We start from the raw sequence: 14,020 nt of genomic DNA on the forward strand, positions 1-14,020 counted from the left end.
GCTCAAGTAGAGCAGCCGACTAAAAAAGAACTCAAAAACGTTACACTAGTAACGACGTACTTAGCTACTGGGCTGTAGAGACCATCGGGGACTAACAGTCCATCAGTAGAGGCCTCGACCCAGCAGTCATAATGTAAAACTTATACGGTACCAATTGTGATGCACCAGATGCGCATTTCGACAAATAATGTCTTTTCAGTGATGCTCAACCGAAATGTTTGAAATCCGAAATAACAATGAAGTTATATATATATATATATATATATATATATATATATATATATATATATATGAATAAATACCCCTGTTTGTTCATTTCAGTGCAAGCACTGGATGTATATTTATCATGAAATGAAATTTCACATCAATGCACGCAGAAATCATGCACAAACAAATGAATATTTCTTATGTACATTGTGTACAGTATTAGATACACATGAACATTAGAAACATATATTCTATCATATTTAGAATTCTTCATGTTTTCATAAATCATGAATATTGGTATACTACATGTATTACATTTTGACTTAAGATGCATAGTATTTAATTTCTTAATACAAGCGTATAAACAATGTATGTGGAATAAAGATAGTCTAGTAATCAGCGCCAAGAATTTACAGGTGTACATGCATGGCTTCAAAATGTATGCGCACAGTCGATTAGATTACATGCAATTAAGAAACATCCCCGAAATGAGTCAAGATAAATGCATTAAACAAGCAGCACAGGTAATATAGGTACCTCGTGTTAACACCTGGACACTTCTAAATAGTATAAAAGGTTTACTCCGGTGTACATTTTGCGTCAAGTTACATATTTACAAATACACGTGTAGTATATTGACTTCAATAAATAAACCCAGCTCTCTAGCAAGGATTTTTCCTACGATGGATAGTAGAGTGATTCATCGGTAGTTGGAGCAATCTGACTTTTCTCCCTTATTTTTGTACAAGGTTACGGTATTGCGTCACAGAGGTCTCTTGGAAGTGTGCTCTTCTCCCAATAACAGACAAGGAGTTCGAGGAATGTGTTGTGTAATACTGAGCCTCCGCCTTTCCAGATCTCAGCTGGAATTCCATCAACTCCTGATGCCTTACAACTATTTAACTGCTGTATGACTTTACTGCAATTTTTCATAGAGGGTGGTTCATCCGGTGCTACTTTGACTGGTAGCTTAGGGATGTGTAGAATTGCTGAGTCCTGAAGAACTCTGTCAGCACTGAAGAGGGCCTGGAAGTACTTCGACCAACGGCACAAGACATGATTTGTCTGTGATGAGAGCCTAACCATCAGGATTGCACAAGAGACTCTGGATGTGATGTGTAGGACCGTACACTGCCTTCAGGGCCTTTGCAGTCGCCAGTGTCTGCGCTTTGTTGTGTTCTTTCCGCGAGGTTGGTCCATCATTTGTTCTGGATGTCTCAAAGTTTTTGCTGGAGATTGTTATAAAACTTTTTTCACAGGGCAAGACAATTGAGCCAAGTGAGCTTGGTAAGCTGATCTTTTCTTTGCTAGAATATCATGATTGTTCCTGTTGAACCAGTCTCTGTTCTTCTTCGAGGTATACCCCAGAACTTCTTTGGATGTTTGCAGGATAGCAGTTTTGGGTTTATCCTGGAGTGTTTCAGGAGAGTGATCATCAGAGCAGCTATCATGTTCAAGTTTGGTCAGTAGGCTGCCTGGAGTTTGCTGAGTTTGAATGTTTTCTTGGGAGTCTTCCTTCCTTGGTTTGGGTTCGAAATGCAACCTAAGTTTACAGCTCACTAGGCGATGGTCGGTATGGCATTCTGCGCTGGGCGTCACTCTGGGGTGTAGAACATTTTTGATGCCTCGTTGGCGCACTAGAAATAAGCAATGAGATGCCAGTGTTTAAACCGAGGATGCATGCAGGTTGTCTTCAGACTGCCATTTTTGCTGAAAGATGGTGTTGAGGATGATCCGTTACAACTCTGTGTACAAATCCAGTGGCAGCTGGTATTGGTGACAGCGAGGTCCATGCGTTGTACATTTTCCCTCGTGGTTTATTCCTGAAGCCTAACTATATGTATGTAGGTAACTGCAAGACAACGGGGGTTGTTAGAAGATCGTCGTTTCACATATTTAGTTTTTATTTCTGTCTGGGTGACTAGCCACCCTCCATACGAGGACCCAGAGGGGACTGGTGGGGGTGTTGGTTTAGTCCCCGACAACCCGATCCTGAGTCAGTTAGCACTGGGTTACATATTTCCAGTAGCAGATCCAGATCTGACCTGACTACTGTATCATAATAAATAGAGGTATAGACTGAGTTTTGTTACAGGCTCTTGTGTTCATGCTTTCAGACTCTGTTTTAAATGATCATTTGTGTAAATATGTGTATGCATCAACTTGAAGTCCTTGAGGGATAACAGTGTGTGCACTAATCATGTCACTTTCTTGAAATGAAGTATTATTATCATTATTATAATATTGGCCTAAAAAGAATTATCATTATTATCAATATTGACCTATAAAGAATTATCATTATTACCAATATTGACCTATAAAGTATTATTATCATTATTATCAATATTGGCCTAAAAAGTATTATTATCATTATTATCAATATTGATCTATAAAGTATTATTATCAATATTATTAATATTGACCTATAAAGTTTTATTAACATAATTATCAATATTGACCTATAAAAGTATATAGAACTCATTGATTACGATAATTTGTCAGTGTTCCCAAAATAGGCCATGTTTATGAACTCCGATGATTTTTCGTTTTCGCTATGATGAAGTGTCAATTGTTAATTGTCAATCGCTGTTTAGTTTGTATGGCATCTTGAACACATTTTGTAATGATTTATATTAGCAATTTGTATAATATTTCTATTTTGGAAATACAGTGTAAAAAAATCATTACAGCAAAGAACAAATAACCGAAATTTAAGGTTTTAAAAAGATATAATACTCATGCAAACACAAAACATAACATCCCTTATATTTAAAACTATATCATTGGTTTATTCTTACCATTCAATATTGATAAATCATTTTACAATTAAAGGATACTAAAAGACTAACATTCGCAGATGATTTTGGAGATCAAAAGGTCACCAAAACGGTACTTCTTTCAATATTCTAGAATCAAAAGGAATTTTTTAAAAACAAAAATTGTATGGGCGAAAGTGATGACAAATTTTTGTTTCAAACTAACAACTCAACTGTATGACAAACGGGATGATTTCAGCTTCTCCATCGTCAACTTCCCACATTTATGTAGCAATATTCCATTATCACCTGCATATGGCATTTATATATCTCAACTGATTCGATATGCAAGAGCTTGTTCTGGGTATAGTGACAAACAAGTTGATGGTACAGGGATTTCAACAGTCTCGATTGAAGTCAGCATTTCGCAAAATCTATGGTCGTTATAACGATCTAGTTCGTCAATACAACCTCACATTGGGTCAAATGCTGTCTGACGTGTTTCATACCGATTATTAAGCCGTTCTTGGCACACTGATTTTGACTGCGGATAACTCCGTTTACCTGATCAGGATATGGGGCTCACGGCGGGTGTGACCGGTCAACAGGGGATGCTTCCTCCTCCTAGGCATCTGGTCCCACCTCTGGTGTGTCCAGGGGTCCGTGTTTGCCCAACTATCTATTTTGTATTGCTTGTAGGAGTTATGAGATTGATCACTGTTCGTTATCTTCTCCTTGCATACAAATGAAAAATGTTAATCAAATCTCCATTGTGTTTTTGCTGCATTTATTCAGTGAAACACAAAATCAACGCAGGATTCTTTTAATTTACGGGTTCTTCAACATATTAGAAATCCTTTCGTAGTTAGACGTTCGTTACCGATGCTTTATAATTAAAGCAGGGTTTATATCCTGATGATATTTTAATATCTTTGAAAATGAGTAATTGATTTCCAGAACATATATATTTCAAATATCAGAAATTAATAAAATGCAAACGGGAATCACGCCGAACCTTTCGATGAAAAATCTTTTGATAATGTAAAGATGAAATTATCTAGTAATCAAATGTTCCGCATTGCATTGAATCGCTCAAAATTGCGTTGAGGAAAATGTATAGTTGGGCAAACACGGACCACTGGACACACCAGAGGTGGGATCAGGTGCCTATGAGGAGTAAGCATCTACTGTTGACCGGTCACACCCGCTGTGAGCGCTATATCCCGATCAGGTAAAAGGAGTTATCCGTAGTCAAAATCAGTGTGCCAAGAACAGCCTAACAATCGTTATGATACACGTCAGACAGCATTTGACCCAATGATAGGGTGTATTCGCAAACTATATCGTTGTAACGACCATAGAATTTGCAAAATGCTGACTTCAATCGAGACTGTTGAAACCCCTGTACCATCAACTTGTTTGTCAGTAGCTTGCCTCGGTTTAAAAACTGACTATACGCAGAACAAGTTATTGCATATCGAATCAGTTGAGAGATATAAACACCACATACAGGTGATGATGGAATATTGCTACATAAATATGGGAAGTTGACGATGGAGAAGCTGAAATCATTCCGTGTGTCATAAAGTTGAGTTGTCAGTTTGCCGTTAATGTCGACTTTCAATAAAATATCCATGTATAAAGCAGAAATGGACGACTCTGGGGTGTCTTTTATTTCGAGCTTACAGGGATATATCGAATCCACATATGAATGCAAGTGATTATTGTTAATAGACAAAACGTCGTCGATATATCTAAATGTCGAATTGAAGGCCACAGGAAGAGATTTTTTCTCATCACGTAGAAGTTTTTGAATACATTCTGCTTCATATGAATATACAAACATCAAAATCTCATAACTCCTATAAGCAATACAAAATAAATAGTTGGGCAAACACCCACCCTTGGACATATCAGACATGGAGTCAGGTGTCTAGGAGGGGTTAGCATTCTCTGTCGACCAGTCATACCCGCCGTGAGCCCTATATCCTGATCAGGTGAACGGAGTTGTCCGTAATCAAAATCGGTGTGTCAAGAACGGCCTAACAATCAGTATGAAACACAGCAAACAGCATTTGACCGAATCATAGCCTGTAGTGTCTTATGATACATCATTAGCATGTTTGATAAATAGAAGTTAATATCATGACATATGCCATGAATTTTCTTGTATAATTAAAAACTCAAAATATACACATACATGTACTTATAAAAACACAGCGCTAGAAAAAAGAGTATTTCCGATTTCATTCCATAAGTACCTAACTGGATTTCATTCAAATCTGAAATAATAGGTTTTCTATTTTTCATGCAACATTTTGTCAACATTTTTATGAAAGAAAATTAAGATATAGAATAATTTGCATTTCTTTTATTGTTGAAAGTAGTTTCTCTGTGTTGACAAATGCACCATAATATGTGATGGTACCATCATACAGCCGTGCTTTTTGTGTTAGTGTCTGTTTAGAAAGTTCTACGTTGACGATGGAATGTGAAATCGAGAATGATTTATCATACTTTAATTTATTTGTTCTAAGTGTAGAGTATACGTCATTTCCGATATAGTATGGGAAACAGTGTTTGTTGCATTAGCCAGGATGTCGGAGTTCATACTGTTAAGAGCATAGGGAAGAGAAAATGTTGAGAATAACATTTACGAAAGCAGTTGTTATAGTCTCGGATTAAACAGCATTACATGTCATTAATATAATGAGAAACATTTTGTACAATGAAACAGTAACCTGAACTACAAGTTTGATTATAATTGCCTGCATGAATGACGGTCTACTGTCCTCATACATTTGATATATATTTCTTAAAACGTCGCCCCTTTTAAATGCCTTCATCGTTAATGATGATGCCTCCATATGAGTGAAAAAGTCTCGAGAGGGAAGTTATACTATATTTAATCAATCAATCAATCCGTTTATGATTTTGAAAATTCAAAAGGACACAAAAATGAAACAAATGTGGCAATGTTCTTGAATTAGTGTATTTTGACGATCAACTGTTCAAACAGGATTTTCATGGACATTCATCAATATTCTGAGTTGAGTTGATGAATTTATCATCAACTCAATCAAAAAGGTGCTAGATATCTTCATTAACAATATCCATGTAATCTTTGGAGTTCGGGCGTTCCAACGTCCCATTGATACGAATTTTGTTTCATTGCAAACATGTTTGATGCATCTAATGTTGCAGAATTGATTACGAATCTTCTATAGGAAACGCAATATCTTCAACACAACATTTAGAAACATCAACAACGCCTTATCTATTAATTTTATTCTCTTTCTTTCGGATGTCGATTCGTATATTCCAGTGAACGTTAAATAAAATACGCCACATAGCTTTCAAGAAATAACATAACTAAGCTGTGAATTTTCAATAGAGTTTCATACAGGCCACGTTTTCAAGATTTCTATGTGTTTAGATCGGATAGAAAACACGAAGAATACAAGTTCGTAGTCTAATGGCGCAGTAAACTGACAACAATATGGCCGCGAAAATTCTGATAATACCATATATAATTGGATTCTCCAGAATAGTTTCAAATCAATTTCCCGTCACAATGTGAGCTTCCTTTGTAACATCGAGGGATTTAGTTCCTGTTCCAGAGATGATTGATTCTGTCATGTTTTCTATAATGATAATACACAATCAATCAATCAAGTTGCAATGCACCCTACAGCCTATTGCACCATAGTAGACTGATACATTACCCAAAAAACCTTTTGGAAAGTTGCACATGTCTTTTCCGCAATCACATAGGCTTTTACAGTTTGCACCATATAAAGGGTATTTACTCTTTTGTGAACAGTTTTTGCCATGCTATCCAGTACAGCAAGCTGTAAATAAAGGTAATCATATCAATCTTTGTGTTGAAGTATTCATTTGATATAAACTGAGAAACTTTTTTTCAAAAGACATCACTCACGTTTACAAATTCCAGTCACTTTGTCTTTAAAATAGTTCGAGCAGCATCCATCATCGCATAATAGCTGAACAAAAGACATTCGAATTATCATTTAATGAAGCCTATAACACACTATCAAATTAGATTGATTGTATCTTGTTTAACATCTCTGAAAAACACTGAAAAGGTCAAGACACTGTTGGTTATTTAAAACTCAAATTTTCGACGCAATTTGTCTTTATTGTATTTATGTCTTTATCAAGAGACATATATTACATTATATAAATATTGCATGTATTTGAGGGTAACATTGAAAATTTTCACCCCGAGAAAACCATTGTCAACCGAGGCGTAGCCGAGGTTGACAATGGTTTCTCGAGGGGTGAAAATTTCAATGTTACCCTCAAATACATGCAATATTTGTTTTATTATACTGAATGTTATGTAAACTGGGAAGCAGAAAAACTTTCGTCTGTTGACATTTGATCAATCACTGTCGTGCGATATTTCGTATTTCGATGCGGGTACTCGCGTTTATTACAAACGCTCAAACGACGTCGTCTAGCAATCTACGGCGAACTGTACGCGCATAAATTTGACGCATGTGATAATTTTTTATAATATCACCCGTTGTCAAGTACTGTTACCCGTTGCTAGATACTATCACCCTGAGTCGCGTGTTTTCTGTTTTCAGAGGGTAACAATATGTTTTTTCAAATGCTTCTCGACCAATCAGGTTCGAGTATTTTACATGAAAGTATAATAAAAATAAATAACACACACCACGAAAAACGACAAATATCAATAAACTACATTGGTAACAAGAATGATACACTGTTGTACTTAGTGATAAAAACGGTGGTTTTGTTGTAAAGCGTGTTTACTGACGTCAGATGGTGTAGAGAGTTTTTACCATGGTCGGGTCGGGATGAAAATAGAATTATTCTTGAAAATTACAGAAATTTGATAAATTTAAAGGCAAAACTTCCAAACCAATGTGATTATGAAATAAAATAATAGTGCTGACAACGAAAAATAGTATGATTGCCTGAAGAACACGATTAAACAACAATATATATATATATATATATATATATATATATATATATATATATATATATATATAAATTCTTTTTTCTTGGTTTCGGGGTAGAATAAAGTCAAAAAATAAAATCCAATACTCAAACTTTTATCGATAGCGCTTTCGCCCTACGGGCTGGTCAGTATATTTTTTTTATGTAAACAAGTTCCATTATGACGTCATCCTCGTGACGTTATGTGGGCAACGTTAAACATAATACAGTCATGATTGTGACGTCAGAACATTATACAATGTTAATGTTAGGCACTTTTAAAAATACAGACATATTTAAAACAGTTCAGTCTATAAGTTTTAAGCGCCTCTGGATTCCTGTACATTAAAGGAGACATTCTATGGAAAATGTACATGTTAAGTATGGTTCCATGTAAAAATCAGGCAGAGGGTGATAAGTCGACCGTCAGGGATTGAGCCGATACTTATATATATAGTAACATTGTTTATAGGAAATCATTCGGTGATAATATTTTTTTCATATGACGCACCTTCACAGAGCTGTGTTACTAAAAATAGAATACCCATGTTTTGACCAAAATTGACTCATAAAAATGCTATATATTCTTAAAGGTTTTGTTACATGAAAAGATCATACATTTTCAAATGGCTTATATAAAATGAAGAAGAAGGCTACTGTTTACGAATTTCTCTTGTCACAGTGAGTATTTGTTATGTGTTACCATGGTAACCGTTGCTGTAATTAACGAAAGGATTTTCTAACGGAAAAACATTCCAACTTTAAGACCATTTTTCTCGAAACAGCAAACACTTTCAAAAAAGTTTTATAATTAGACGGATAAAGTACATGCTATTGAATAATTTTTAATCAATATTTTTTTTGAAAGTTTTTACTGTACTCGGAAAAAAATATATGAAGATTGTGAAAAATGGCGGGAAAATAATATATTTTCATGTTTTGAAGTTTTCTTCTACTTACAAACTATTTAACAAGTACACTTTTCTGTCATGTTCTAGTAATTATCATATTTATTAATATCTAAAATGATCTTCTTTATGTGTCTACATACCATAATGATATGTCTATAGATGTAAATGCGAGAAACGATGCATAGCATTTTGGGTCGGGATCGAAAGTCCGTTTATTATTAACCCATTTCTTTCAGATTTCCTCAGGTTATTGTAAACAACTTATTAGACCGGTCTTTATAGGATATTTTGCACTGAATGGCGAGTTTAACTTGCAAGTATTTTTGACTGGATAGTTTGGAGTGGGTGGGTAATTAACAGATTAAAGAAAAAATGATTGGTTGGCAATTGTTTTTCATTTTGAAATGCGCCTATCAACAACTCTTTTGAGGCTGGTCAACGACGAACGTTGTAGGTTGCTCGAATCTCGAATGACAAGAAATTGGCATTATAGTCCCGAGTATAAAGAGAATGAATGTCCATGCTCTCTTAAAACGTATATCTTCAGAAAAACAAAACTGAAAATACATTCAACATGTTCAAGAGAATCCTTTATGACAAAACAAAGATATAATTTATCAACTTTTGTGTTTTACCCTAAATGATTCACTGAAAATATCTTTTATTTGAAAAATCATTTTGAATTCATTTTTGCTCTATGTAATATGAAATTTAAAACATTTATTACAAAGCATCTGGACATTAAAAACCTTTGGCTAACAATTCTAGAAACATGATATGGCTCAAATTTTAAAATAAACTTTTTAGCCCTTGATTTCCTTATGAATCCTTCGTAAGAGTGGAACAAAAACTTTTAGTGAAATGTACGTTTTTACAGTCGTATAATATATATGGTTGTTCAGGAAAAAATGAAAATGAGAACAGAAACTGCAGACATTTGTGTCATTAATATTGTAAAATTTGGACAGTTTATATTGACTTTATATAATTTTATGAAAATACATGTAATGTAGAGGTGGGATTGTTTTAAAATTCAATAATGTAGTTTAAAAAATGTAAGTTGACTCATTTATCATGTCTATGGCACTATCTTTTACCAAGTATGATTACAGGTTGCTTTCAGATGACAAAACAACTGTGTTTTACATAATCCATGTAGATATTAGTGCCTGTAAAGTGAAATGAAAATGAATTCTTAATTATTTCATCAATACATTCCATTATCTATAAGATTTTTTAACAGTTGCAACTTGTAAGTTTAGATCCTTTATAAACTGTATACTGATAAATGTACACGGAAGAGTTCTTTGAAGATTAAAAAGTTTATTTCAAAATCATACTTTTTTAAAAGTGTAACCCCAAACAAGGCATAAACATGATAAAGGAACAAATGAGCACAGAAATATATTTGTTACGAACATATTTACAAAGCAGGGGCAGATCCAGAAAAAAATATAAGGGTGGGAATGGAGGGGTTGTGACTCATGTCTGTACCTTCTCCATCCAGAAAGGGGTGGATGAAGACCCACAAAATTGCATATTAAAATAGACCATTTGAGCTATTCTATGATGCATCACATTATACATGTATTTTTGCATGTCAACACAACTTCATTACACAGTTCAACCCATTGGTGTTTAATTTTTTCATAAGTTGTTTCCCTTTCGAATTTAGGTACATTAGGAATTTCAGTTGAAATACGTTGAATAAACACCATATATAAGAATGCTTTCATGTTTATTTGACACTTTGTCGTTTATTTCTTCATAAAGTTTTGATATTTTGTTTGGATTCAAATTTTTAGACTGTCTTGATGTTCAACATTGAATTTATGGACTCCTTTGCTTTCCTTTTGTAATATTGTCTTGTACTTTCACTTGGTTTGATTGATTTTCCTCCTGTCACCACTTTTAAGTATGTCCTTGGATTTTGCAGAGACCTACAATACAATAAGATAGACACTGATTTTCAGGACACAAGAATTTACTTATTTTTCTCTCCTCAATATATAATATATATTTCTTTAGTTTTTAAGAATGGTTGAACATTCTATATCATAAAACTTTCAATTAAAGTACACACCTCAGAGCCTAGTAATCATAGTACACATTGATATTAAATTATACATGTAGTTAGAAAGAATAAAAATAATAAAACAGCATATAAAACTTTTGAAAACAAGAAATGCTTAAAGAAACTTGTATATGGCATTGAGAAGATGTTCCAAATACTCTAAATCAGTGACAAGTAGGTTCAGATACTAGTCAGGGCAACAGCTGTATCAGGTTTTGAGTCTGGTTTCTGAGTAACCAATATTTTCCTATAATGAGGGGAGGGGGGTTGACTTTGACCTCATTATCAGAAGGGGTCATATAGTGCTTGTATATCAGGATTATTTATATAATACTGCTCTACCAAGTTAAAGGTTTATAAAACATTTACACTGCAGATTCATTGGTACATATGTGCTACATGTATTTACCACAGAGGTTTCCAATACATGTAGTGATATGGTAATGACACTCCATGATGCTGGTATGAAAACTTTAAAGAAATATACATTAACTAAATGACTTGATCTTTGTTATATTTATATATTATTATTAAAAATATACATTCAAGAACCCATGCATTGACCAGTCCCCATGACCATATCAAATTGAGGCAGACTTTAAGACTGATTCTATGTAACTATCAAAAATCGGTGGCCACGACATGACATAGATTTTGATGAATCTTAGCATATAATAATATTATGATAGGAATAAGACAAAAATAGCATGCAAAGGTTTGACTTAGCAACGGTTGCCATGGAAACCTATCCTATAACAACAGCTGGCCGAAATATGTAATATTTCAAATAATTCCTTAAAAATGATATTATTGATAAAAACAACTACAGAAATTTTTTTTCTGAGTTAGTTTTAGTTTTTTAAAATTACATTTATAATTTTTCAGTCCATGAAAACAATCCAAATAATACTTTTTGTAATAAAAAAGGTTTTGATATATCTATTTTTTAGAGAGGAATAAAATATATTTGCCCAATAATTTGGTGTAAATGCACATGCTAGAAAAACTTATTCAATCTTACTTTAAACAAGTATAAAATCAAATTTTTGGAGAAATCAAAAATGAATATATAACCAGTACATTCCTCTGGCACACAAACCAAAATACACTATAAAGAGTTATCGCCCTTTGTGTCGCTCTCCTGAATTGAAGATAAGAACGGCCTTCATTTGTTTACATTATGGCAGGCGGTGGAAACTGCAGTTTTTATTCAATTTGTTCTTTAGAAGTTTGTTCTAATGTAGATACTTTTTGTTCACTTAGTTCATTCCCATCATCTTTATCTTCAGTTTTGTTAACAGAATCCGGTTTTTTCTTTGGAACACTTACAAATTCGTTTGATATTTGCCAAAATCATTTGACTAGCATCCAAGAGAAAAATCGTTTGCGCAGGAAAGGTAAATGTTGTGGAATTCCACATTTCATTGCATCTCTTACAATTAAAAATAAAAGAAGACCAGGGAAACAGAAGGCTGACAGACATCTAAATGTTCTTCAAGTTGAAGATATTTATAGAAAATATGGGACAGTCCTGCCTGTTGGAACACGTAAGTATCTATATATCATATTGAATTTTGGCAAATAAATGAAATCCAAATTTTACAAGAAAAAAAATATTTTATTGTAAACTTGTAAGATTACAACTGCAGTTATATGCTGCCAGTCAGGGCGAGGTACCACTTAGATGTACATACTGTAAATAGTCCGGTTATTTACTGCATGGATGCCCACGGGCACTGGAAGTTAATGTAAATATATAGTATGTGCATGTATAAAAAAGGAAGGGTAGGACACTCTTTTTGAGGCAAATTCGGGTTTGGGTTATTGTGGGCGTTTCTCAAACAGCCTGACGCGATGAATCGTTCACATATACCTTACTTTCAATATATGTACGGTTTCTTTCCGTTCCAATGCCGTTCATTCGAAGAAAAAGATGTTTTTACACCTCCAAGTGCCTAAGAATTTCGCGGACTGTCTTACTTCCGGTTTAATCGCACTGAATCGAAATGACAGGATACATGAATAAAAATACAAATAAAGTAGTTTTTTTTAATTGAACAATATCTAATGAATATAAAGTATTTAAACAATATACTACTAATTTGTTTAATGGTATATCATGCAAAATTATCCGAAAATGCTTAGTCTGAAAACAAGTAGCCTAGTTAATCCATATAACACAACTTCGCAAAACGGCCATCACAGAAAATTTGGTGCACAAAATTGCGAGAAAATCGCAATGCACCCACTTACATAATGCAAGTCGAAATATACACACCATAAACAAATCCTCCGAAATTACGATTAATGAAGTAAACAAGCAGGGAGATGTCAATTGGCCTGACGGAGCGACAAGAAAAAAAAAAGAGGAGCGTATCGAGGATTTGATTTTAATCAGATTGCAAAACGGCCGGCCGCCCAAGAAGTGGCAGTGAATATTCAATAGGCCATATGTCTCTCCCCTGGAACCATTTATAGACGTAATGAATATGAACATATTCCTACCTTGTTTACAAATCAAGCGTCTCACAGCGCAGAAAGTCCTTATTCTACCCCTCCGATATCCCAGAAAACACGTGGAAATTGAATCGAAATCACTGTAATTCCATTAACAAACACTTTGTTCTCTAAAATTGCTGTTTTATCTGAATTGAAGTAGTAGCAAAGAATTCTCTAGATGTTAATCCACTGTCATTGATCATTGATGCGATTTCTAAACAAGAGGCCCATGGGCCACATCGCTCACCTGAGTCACCTTGGTCCATATCAGAAGATTTTCCATATCTATTTGCATGTAAAACCGTAGTCCTTATTATGGCCCCAAACCTTCCCCTGGAGGCCATGGTTTTTGCAAACTTGAATCTACACTATGTCAGAAAGCTTTCATGTAAATGTGAACTTCTTTGGCCCAATGGTTCTTGAGAAGAAGATTTTTAAAGATTGTCCCTATATATTTGTATGTAAAACTTTTATCCCCTATTGTGGCCCCATCCTACCCCGGGGGGGGGGGGGGGGGGGGGGGGCATGATTTTAACAAACCTGAATCTGCACTATATCAGAAAGCTTTCATATAAATCTCA

At 34.4% G+C, this 14,020-nt stretch overlaps 1 protein-coding gene across 9 annotated transcripts in view; it reads right to left on the minus strand.

The window, feature by feature from the left end:
- Positions 1–944: 944 nt before the first annotated feature.
- Positions 945–14,020, minus strand: part of LOC125653723 (uncharacterized) — an 86,850-nt gene continuing 73,774 nt past the window's right edge. For 3 of the 9 annotated variants that reach the window (XR_008796590.1, XR_008796589.1, XM_056143188.1), the window contains 2 exons: positions 6,904–6,967; positions 5,852–6,814 (listed from right to left, as the gene is read on the minus strand). The gene's annotated coding sequence lies outside the window, so the exon portion shown is untranslated. Of the gene's footprint in view, positions 2,260–5,851; positions 6,815–6,903; positions 6,968–10,175; positions 10,807–14,020 lie in introns of those variants that run through there. The other 6 variants (XR_008796588.1, XM_056143187.1, XM_056143189.1 and 3 more) reach the window with 5 other exon arrangements.

The sequence above is a fragment of the Ostrea edulis genome, chromosome 7 (assembly GCF_947568905.1).
Source record: "Ostrea edulis chromosome 7, xbOstEdul1.1, whole genome shotgun sequence".
In the NCBI taxonomy this organism is placed as follows: Eukaryota; Metazoa; Mollusca; class Bivalvia; order Ostreida; family Ostreidae; genus Ostrea; species Ostrea edulis.